The sequence below is a fragment of the Phyllobates terribilis genome, unplaced genomic scaffold (assembly GCF_046119375.1).
Source record: "Phyllobates terribilis strain yellow unplaced genomic scaffold, ASM4611937v1 Scaffold_612__1_contigs__length_973912, whole genome shotgun sequence".
In the NCBI taxonomy this organism is placed as follows: domain Eukaryota; kingdom Metazoa; phylum Chordata; class Amphibia; order Anura; family Dendrobatidae; genus Phyllobates; species Phyllobates terribilis.
In genome coordinates, this window is record NW_027363372.1 from 422,501 (window position 1) to 430,064 (window position 7,564).

Here is a 7,564-nt window from a genome sequence, read left to right on the forward strand (position 1 = left end):
CTTGTCCCTCTAAGAAGCTGGACGCGGACTGCGGGGGGTCACGTAGCTAGTTAGCATGCCGGAGTCTCGTTCGTTATCGGAATTAACCAGACAAATCGCTCCACCAACTAAGAACGGCCATGCACCACCACCCACAGAATCGAGAAAGAGCTTTCAATCTGTCAATCCTTTCCGTGTCCGGGCCGGGTGAGGTTTCCCGTGTTGAGTCAAATTAAGCCGCAGGCTCCACTCCTGGTGGTGCCCTTCCGTCAATTCCTTTAAGTTTCAGCTTTGCAACCATACTCCCCCCGGAACCCAAAGACTTCGGTTTCCCGGACGCTGCTCGGCGGGTCATGGGAATAACACCGCCGGATCGCCAGTAGGCATCATTTATGGTCGGAACTACGACGGTATCTGATGGTCTTCGAACCTCCGACTTTCGTTCTTGATTAATGAAAATATTCTTGGCAAATGCTTTCGCTTTGGTTCGTCTTGCGCCGGTCCAAGAATTTCACCTCTAGCGGCGCAATACGGATGCCCCGGCCGTCCCTCTTAATCATGGCCCCAGTTCCGACAACCAACAAAATAGAACCGGAGTCCTATTCCATTATTCCTAGCTGGAGTATTCAGGCGTGGCTGCCTGCTTTGAACACTCTAATTTTTTCAAAGTAAACGCTTCGGGCCCCCGGGACACTCAGTCAAGAGCATCGGGGAGGCGCCCCAAGGCAAAGGGGCTGGGACTGGCGGTAGCACGCCTTGCGGCGGACCGCCAGCTCGATCCCAAGATCCAACTACGAGCTTTTTAACTGCAGCAGCTTTAGTGTACGCTACTGGAGCTGGAATTACCGCGGCTGCTGGCAAAAGACTTGCCCTCCAATAGATCCTCGTTATAGGATTTAAAGTGTACTCATTCCAATTGCCTCGAAAGAGTCCTGTATTGTTATTTTTCGTCACTACCTCACCGGGTCGGGAGTGGGTAATTTGCGCGCCTGCTGCCTTCCTTGGATGTGGTAGCCGTTTCTCAGGCTCCCTCTCCGGAATTGAACCCTGATTCTCCGTTACCCGTGGTCACCATGGTAGGCACAGAAAGTACCATCGAAAGTTGATAGGGCAGACACCCGAATGGATCGTCGCGGTCACGGGGACGTGCGATCGGCCCGAGGTTATCCAGAGTCGCAACGCTTACGGGGAGAGCGCGGCAGGGGGGAGGCCGCGGAGGACCGTCCCGACGCCGCGCCCGGGACCCCGGATTGGTTTTGATCTGATTAATGCACGAATCCCTGGCGGTCAGCGCTCGTTTGCACGTATTAGCTCTAGAATTATCACAGTTGTCCGAGTCAACGGTTTGGAGCGATCAAAGGAACCATAACTGATTTAATGAGCCATTCGCAGTTTCACTGTACCGTCCGTGTGTACTTACACGTGCATGGCTTAATCTTTGAGACAAGCATATGCTACTGGCAGGATCAACCAGGTAGCCCCCCAACACGACTGGACCGCGTCGAGGTTCGGGAGAGGAGAGGCCTGCGGGAAGAGAGGGGGGGCGGCGGAAGAGCCCCGCGGCGGCAGGGCGCCCGGACGGAACGGGTATAGGCAGGGCGTGCGGCGTCCGGAGAGGATGCGGGATGGCATGGGGCTTCCCTGGGGGGGGCGGGGAACGGAGCCCTCGCAGCACCGGGGACATGTGCGGGAGGAGCGGCTCGCTGTGCGGTGCGTGGTCCCGAAGCGGCAGGCGTCTGGAAAACACCCCTTGCACGGGGAGGGCGAGGTGACTGGCCTCCGGAGGACGCCACGGCCGCCCCCGTCTCACCAACCGCACCCAAGGCAACACACAGGGTCGCTCGGGGAGATGGCGTGCGGGGGTGGGCCTATGTGGCGCCACCGTCTGGCTTAGACCTGCCTCCGCCGCGGGGGGTCCTCGACCCACCGGCGGACAGGCACGAGGATTGGGAGAGGGGGGCTGGCCGTCAGGGTCCGCCGCGGCTCCGGCACTAACCCGACGACGCGGAGGTCGCGTGGGTGGTCGTCGGCCAGGCCGTGTCGGCGTCGCCTTCCAGAGTAGTCCCTCTTCCCGCTCGCGCCCGTAACCTCAAAGGGATGCCCGAGCGGCTTTTCCTCCCAGGGCTGCTCCCCGCCCGGGGGCGGGAGCGCATGGGGAACCCCAGGTCGGCCTTTCACCGTACTCCCTACCTCTTGGCCCTCGTTCCTTCTCCCGTTCTCCATCTAACCCCTTGGCTCTGGGGTTTCCGCGCTCGCTCTCTCTCTCCTTCTCCCTGCCGAGCCGCCAGGGAGGATGAGGGTCGAAGGGGAAAGGTGACGGTCGGGCTGGGGCACACCACACGGTGAGAACCCCCTTCGCCTGCCTCCACACATCTGTCGTCCTCCCCACTGACGTAGGGGCCCGGGAAAAGACTGGAAATCGCGAAGCTCGGCAGTGGCGCGGAGACGCCACCCACCGCCGCCGCTGTCGCCACCGCCGCGGAGGCCGCCCTGTCGGACGCGAGGGGCGGCGCGGGCCTCCGCTGGCCGGTTACGCATCTGGAAGAAAAGGGCCGCCCTCGGAGAAGATCGGTGTGCTTCCCCGCACAGGAAGCGATTCGGACGACGGCCCCCACGCCTGGGTGGGTGGGCGCCACGCCGTTCGCCCGTGCGGGTCGTCGGACCGCTGCCTTCGCTCGGGTCGGGCCAATCTCCCCACGGCTCGGCCACCTCCGCGGACGGGAGGCGAGGCCGGCGTGCGCGCCCAAAGATAGGTGTCGAAAGCCCGGGGGTAGAGGAGGAAGGGGACCGCTCACCTTAAGCCAGCGCGAGCTCCAAAGCCCGGGCCGAGCGAGCGGCGCCACCTCCCCACCCGGGAGCGCTGCGCCAGATCGATCGGAGGAAGAGCAGGGGTGCGTGGAGGGACTTGCCCAAGTACGGAGGCTGCTAACCCCTGTCGTCGGGAAATACGTGCCCAAGAGTCCTGGAAGCGAGACTCGGGTACAGGCGCCCTTGCAGAGGGGGTACTGGATGTGGAACTGGGGTCAAAGCCACAAAAGCATCCGCCCTCATGGAGCCTCTCCCGGGCCTAAAAATCCAGATTTTAGCCTTGACGGCGCCCCCATGTGGAGAACCAGGGCCCGTGGGGGGGGTCTGGCCAGGCTCACTTCAACCCAGGAACACCTCTCTGACTTGGGATAGGCGACCGGCAAAAGTCCCCCCACGCAGCTGCGGAAGCCTGGGTTCAGCCAAGGTGCAGACCTCCAGCCGAACAGGGACTCATAGCCAAAACGCGTACCCGGGCCTACGGAGGTGAAAACCTGCTTAAATGAGTCAAAATGTGTCGGGGCTGAGAGGTACCTCTCTCTCATATATTCTGCCGGTGGTGTGCAAAACTGGGTCTTTGTATGGAGTGTCACCCTATACCCACTTTAGGGACGCATTCCAAAAAGTACCCGATCGCCTGGAACTGTCAGGCGGATTCGGCTCCCTGGAATTTCCTCATTCTGGTTCTTTTTCACTTTTTGTCTCTTTTGCGACATCTAGTGGGCAGGCTGCATTACTGCAACCAGGGACACCTCAAAACGCTTGGAACTGGGGAGCGGGCTCAATTTACTAACGTTTTGCGGGTCCTGGAAGTCAAAATTGTGACTTCTGAAAACGACTAAGTATGAAGGACTCATCGGGCGAATCGCTCTGGAACTGAAATCGGATGCGCTCACTCACATTTTCCCCTCTCTGGAAGTCTGACACAAGTTGAAAAATTTTCTAAGTCCACAAAAAAATTTTTTTCAACTTTTTTTCAATTTTCCCCCTGTGGGATATATATTTTACCCACACATTTGGAGCTCTCCTGGGATGCCCTCTAACATATTATAACCTCATTTTGTGGAAGTTTTCACAAAATTGTGAAATTTTCAAAAAGTCAGAAATTTTGACAAAAACGACTAAGTATGAAGGACTCATCGGATGAATCGCTCTGCAACTGAAATCGGATGCGCGCACTGACATGCTCCCCTCTCTGGAAGTCTGACAAATGTGTGAAAATTTTCTAAGTCCACAAAAAATTTTTTTTACAACTTTTTTTCAATTTTCCCCCTGTGGGATATATATTTTACCCACACATTTGGAGCTCTCCTGGGATGCCCTCTAACATAGTATAACCTCATTTTGTGGAAGTTTTCACAAAAAAGAGAAATTTTCAAAAAAGTCCAAAATTTTGCAAAAACTACTAAGTATGAAGGACTCATCGGATGAATCGCTCTGGAACTGAAATCGGATGCGCTTACTTACATGCTCGCCTCTCTGGAAGTCTGACACATGTGTGAAAATTTTCTAAGTCAACAAAAAAAAATTTTTTCAACTTTTTTTCAATTTTCCCCACGTGGGATATATATTTTACCCACACATTTGGAGCCCTCCTGGGATGCCCTCTAACATAGTATAACCTCATTTTGTGGAAGTTTTCACAAAAAAGTGAAATTTGCAAAAAGTCAGAAATTTTGCCAAAAACGACTAAGTATGAAGGACTCATTGCGCGAATCGCTCTGGAACTGAAATCGGATGCGCTTACTCACATGCTCCCCTCTCTGGAAGTCTGACACATGTGTGAAAATTTTCTAAGTCCACAAAAAAAATTTTTTTCAACTTTTTTTCAATTTTCCCCCTGTGGGATATATATTTTACCCACACATTTGGAGCTCTCCTGGGATGCCTTCTAACATAGTATAACCTCATTTTGTGGAAGTTTTCACAAAAAAGTGAAATTTTCAAAAAGTCAAAAATTTTGACAAAAACGACTAAGTATGAAGGACTCATCGGATGAATCGCTCTGGAACTGAAATCGGATGCGCGCACTGACATGCTCCCCTCTCTGGAAGTCTGACACATGTGTGAAAATTTTCTAAGTCCACAAAAAAAATTTTTTACAACTTTTTTTTCAATTTTCCCCCTGTGGGATACATATTTTACCCACACATTTGGAGCTCTCCTGGGATGCCTTCTAACATAGTATAACCTCATTTTGTGGAAGTTTTCACAAAAAGGTGAAATTTTCAAAAAGTCAGAAATTTTGCCAAAAACGACTAAGTATGAAGGACTCATCGGATGAATCGCTCTGGAACTGAAATCAGATGCGCGCACTGACATGCTCCCCTCTCTGGAAATCTGACACGTGTGCAAATTTTCTAAGTCCTCAAAAAAAAATTTTTTTTCGACTTTTTTTCAATTTTCCCCCTGTGGGATATATATTTTACCCACACATTTGGAGCCCTCCTGGGATGGCCTCTAACATAGTATAACCTCATTTAGCGGAGATTTTCACAGAAAAGTGAAATTTTCAAAAAAGTCAAAAATTTTGCAAAAACGACTAAGTATGAAGGACTCATCGGATGAATCGCTCTGGAACTGAAATCGGATGCGCGCACTGACATGCTCCCCTCTCTGGAAGTCTGACACATGTGTGAAAATTTTCTAAGTCCACAAAAAAAATTTTTTTAAACTTTTTTTCAATTTCCCCCCCCGAGGGATATATATTTTACCCACACATTTGGAGCCCTCCTGGGGTACCTTCACACATATTTCCCCTCTCTATAGAGGAAGACTGGAGGGCCTCAGCCCAAAATTCTGGAACTGTTTCTGTACACCGCAGCACTATTAACCACTTCGCACCAGAGCCTGTTTTTGCCTTCGTGACCAGGCCAATTTTTTCAATTCTGACCACTGCCAGTTTATGAAGTAATTACTCTGGAACGCTTCAATGTATTCCCCTGACTCTGAGATTGTTTTTTTCATGACATATTGTACTTCATGATAGTGGTAAAATTTCTTCGATATAACTTGTGTTTATTTGTGAAAAAATCGGAAATTTGGCGAAAATTTTGAAATTTTCAAACTTTGAATTTTCATGCCCTTAAATCAGAGAGATATGTCACACAAAATAGTTAATAAATAACATTTCCCACATGTCTACTTTACATCAGCACAATTTTGGAACCAAAATTTTTTTTTGTTAGGGAGCTATAAGGGTTAAAAGTTGACCAGCGATTTCTCATTTTTCCAACAAAATTTACAAAAACATTATTTTAGGGACCACATCATATTTGAAGTCACTTTGAGGGGTCTTTATGACAGAAAATACCCAAAAGTAACAACATTCTAAAAACTGCACCGCTCAAGGTGCTCAAAACCACATTCAAGAACTTTATTAACCCTTCAGATGCTTCACAGGAATTTTTGGAATGTGGAAGAAAAAAATTAACATTTAACTTTTTTCACAAAAATGTTACTTTAGACCCAATTTTTTTTATATTCACAGGGGTAACAGGAAAAAAATGGACCCCAAATTTTTTTGTGCAATTTCTCTTGAGCGTGCTGATACCCCATATGTGAGGGAAAATCACTGTTTGGGCGCACTGCAGGGTTCGGAAGGGAAGGAGCGCCATTAGACTTTTTGAATGTAAAATTTGTCTGAATAATTAGCAGACGCCATGTTGCGTTTGGAGAGCTCCTGATGTACCTAAACCCCCACAAGTGACACCATTTTGGAAACTAGACCCCTTAGGGAACTTATCTAGATGTGTGGTGAGCACCTTGAACCCCAAGGTGCTTCACAGAAGTTTATAATATTGAGCTGTAAAAATAAAATTTTCACATTTTTCCCACAAAACTGTTTTTCATCCCTTAATTTTGCATTATCATAAGGGTAATAGGATAAATTGCACCATGAAATTTGTTGTGCAATTTCTCCTGAACACGCTGATACCCCATATGTGGAGGCAAATTACTGTTTGGGCGCATGGTAGGGTTTGAAAGGGAAGGAGCGCCATTTGACTTTTTGAATGTAAAATTTGTTTGAATAATTAGCAGACGCCATGTCGCATTTGGGGAACCCCTAATGTGCCTAAACAGTGGAAACCCCCCACAAGTGCCACCATTTTGGAAACTAGACCCCTTAGGGAACTTATCTAGATGTGAGGTGAGCACCTTGCACCCCCAGCTGCTTCACAGAAGTTTATAATATTGAGCCGTAAAAATAAAATTTTCACATTTTTCCCTCAAAAAATGTTTTTCATTCCCTAATTTTGTATTATCATAAGGGTAACAGGATAAGTTGCACCATGAAATTTGTTGTGCAATTTCTCCTGAACACGCCGATACCCCATATGTGGAGGCAAATTACTGTTTGGGCACATGGCAGGGTTTGAAAGGGAAGGAGCGCCATTTGACTTTTTGAATGTAAAATTTGTTTGAATAATTAGCGGACGCCATGTCACATTTGGGGAGCCCCTAATGTGCCTAAACAGTGGAAACCCCCCACAAGTGCCACCATTTTGGAAACTAGACCCCTTAGGGAACTTATCTAGATGTGTGGTGAGCACCTTGCACCCCCAGCTGCTTCACAGAAGTTTATAATATTGAGCCGTAAAAATAAAATTTTCACATTTTTCCCATAAAAAATGTTTTTCATTCCCTAATTTTGCATTATCATAAGGGTAACAGGATAAATTGCACCATGAAATTTGTTGTACAATTTCTCCTGAGTACGCCGATACCCCATATGTGGGGGAAAACCACTGCTTTGGTGTACTGCAGGGTTCGGAAGAGA

The 7,564-nt window shown here is 49.1% G+C and overlaps 1 pseudogene; it reads right to left on the reverse strand.

Annotated features, from left to right (window-relative positions):
* Positions 1–1,456, reverse strand: part of LOC141233747 (18S ribosomal RNA) — a 1,868-nt pseudogene extending 412 nt beyond the window's left edge.
* Between the last annotated feature and the right edge of the window lie 6,108 nt (positions 1,457–7,564).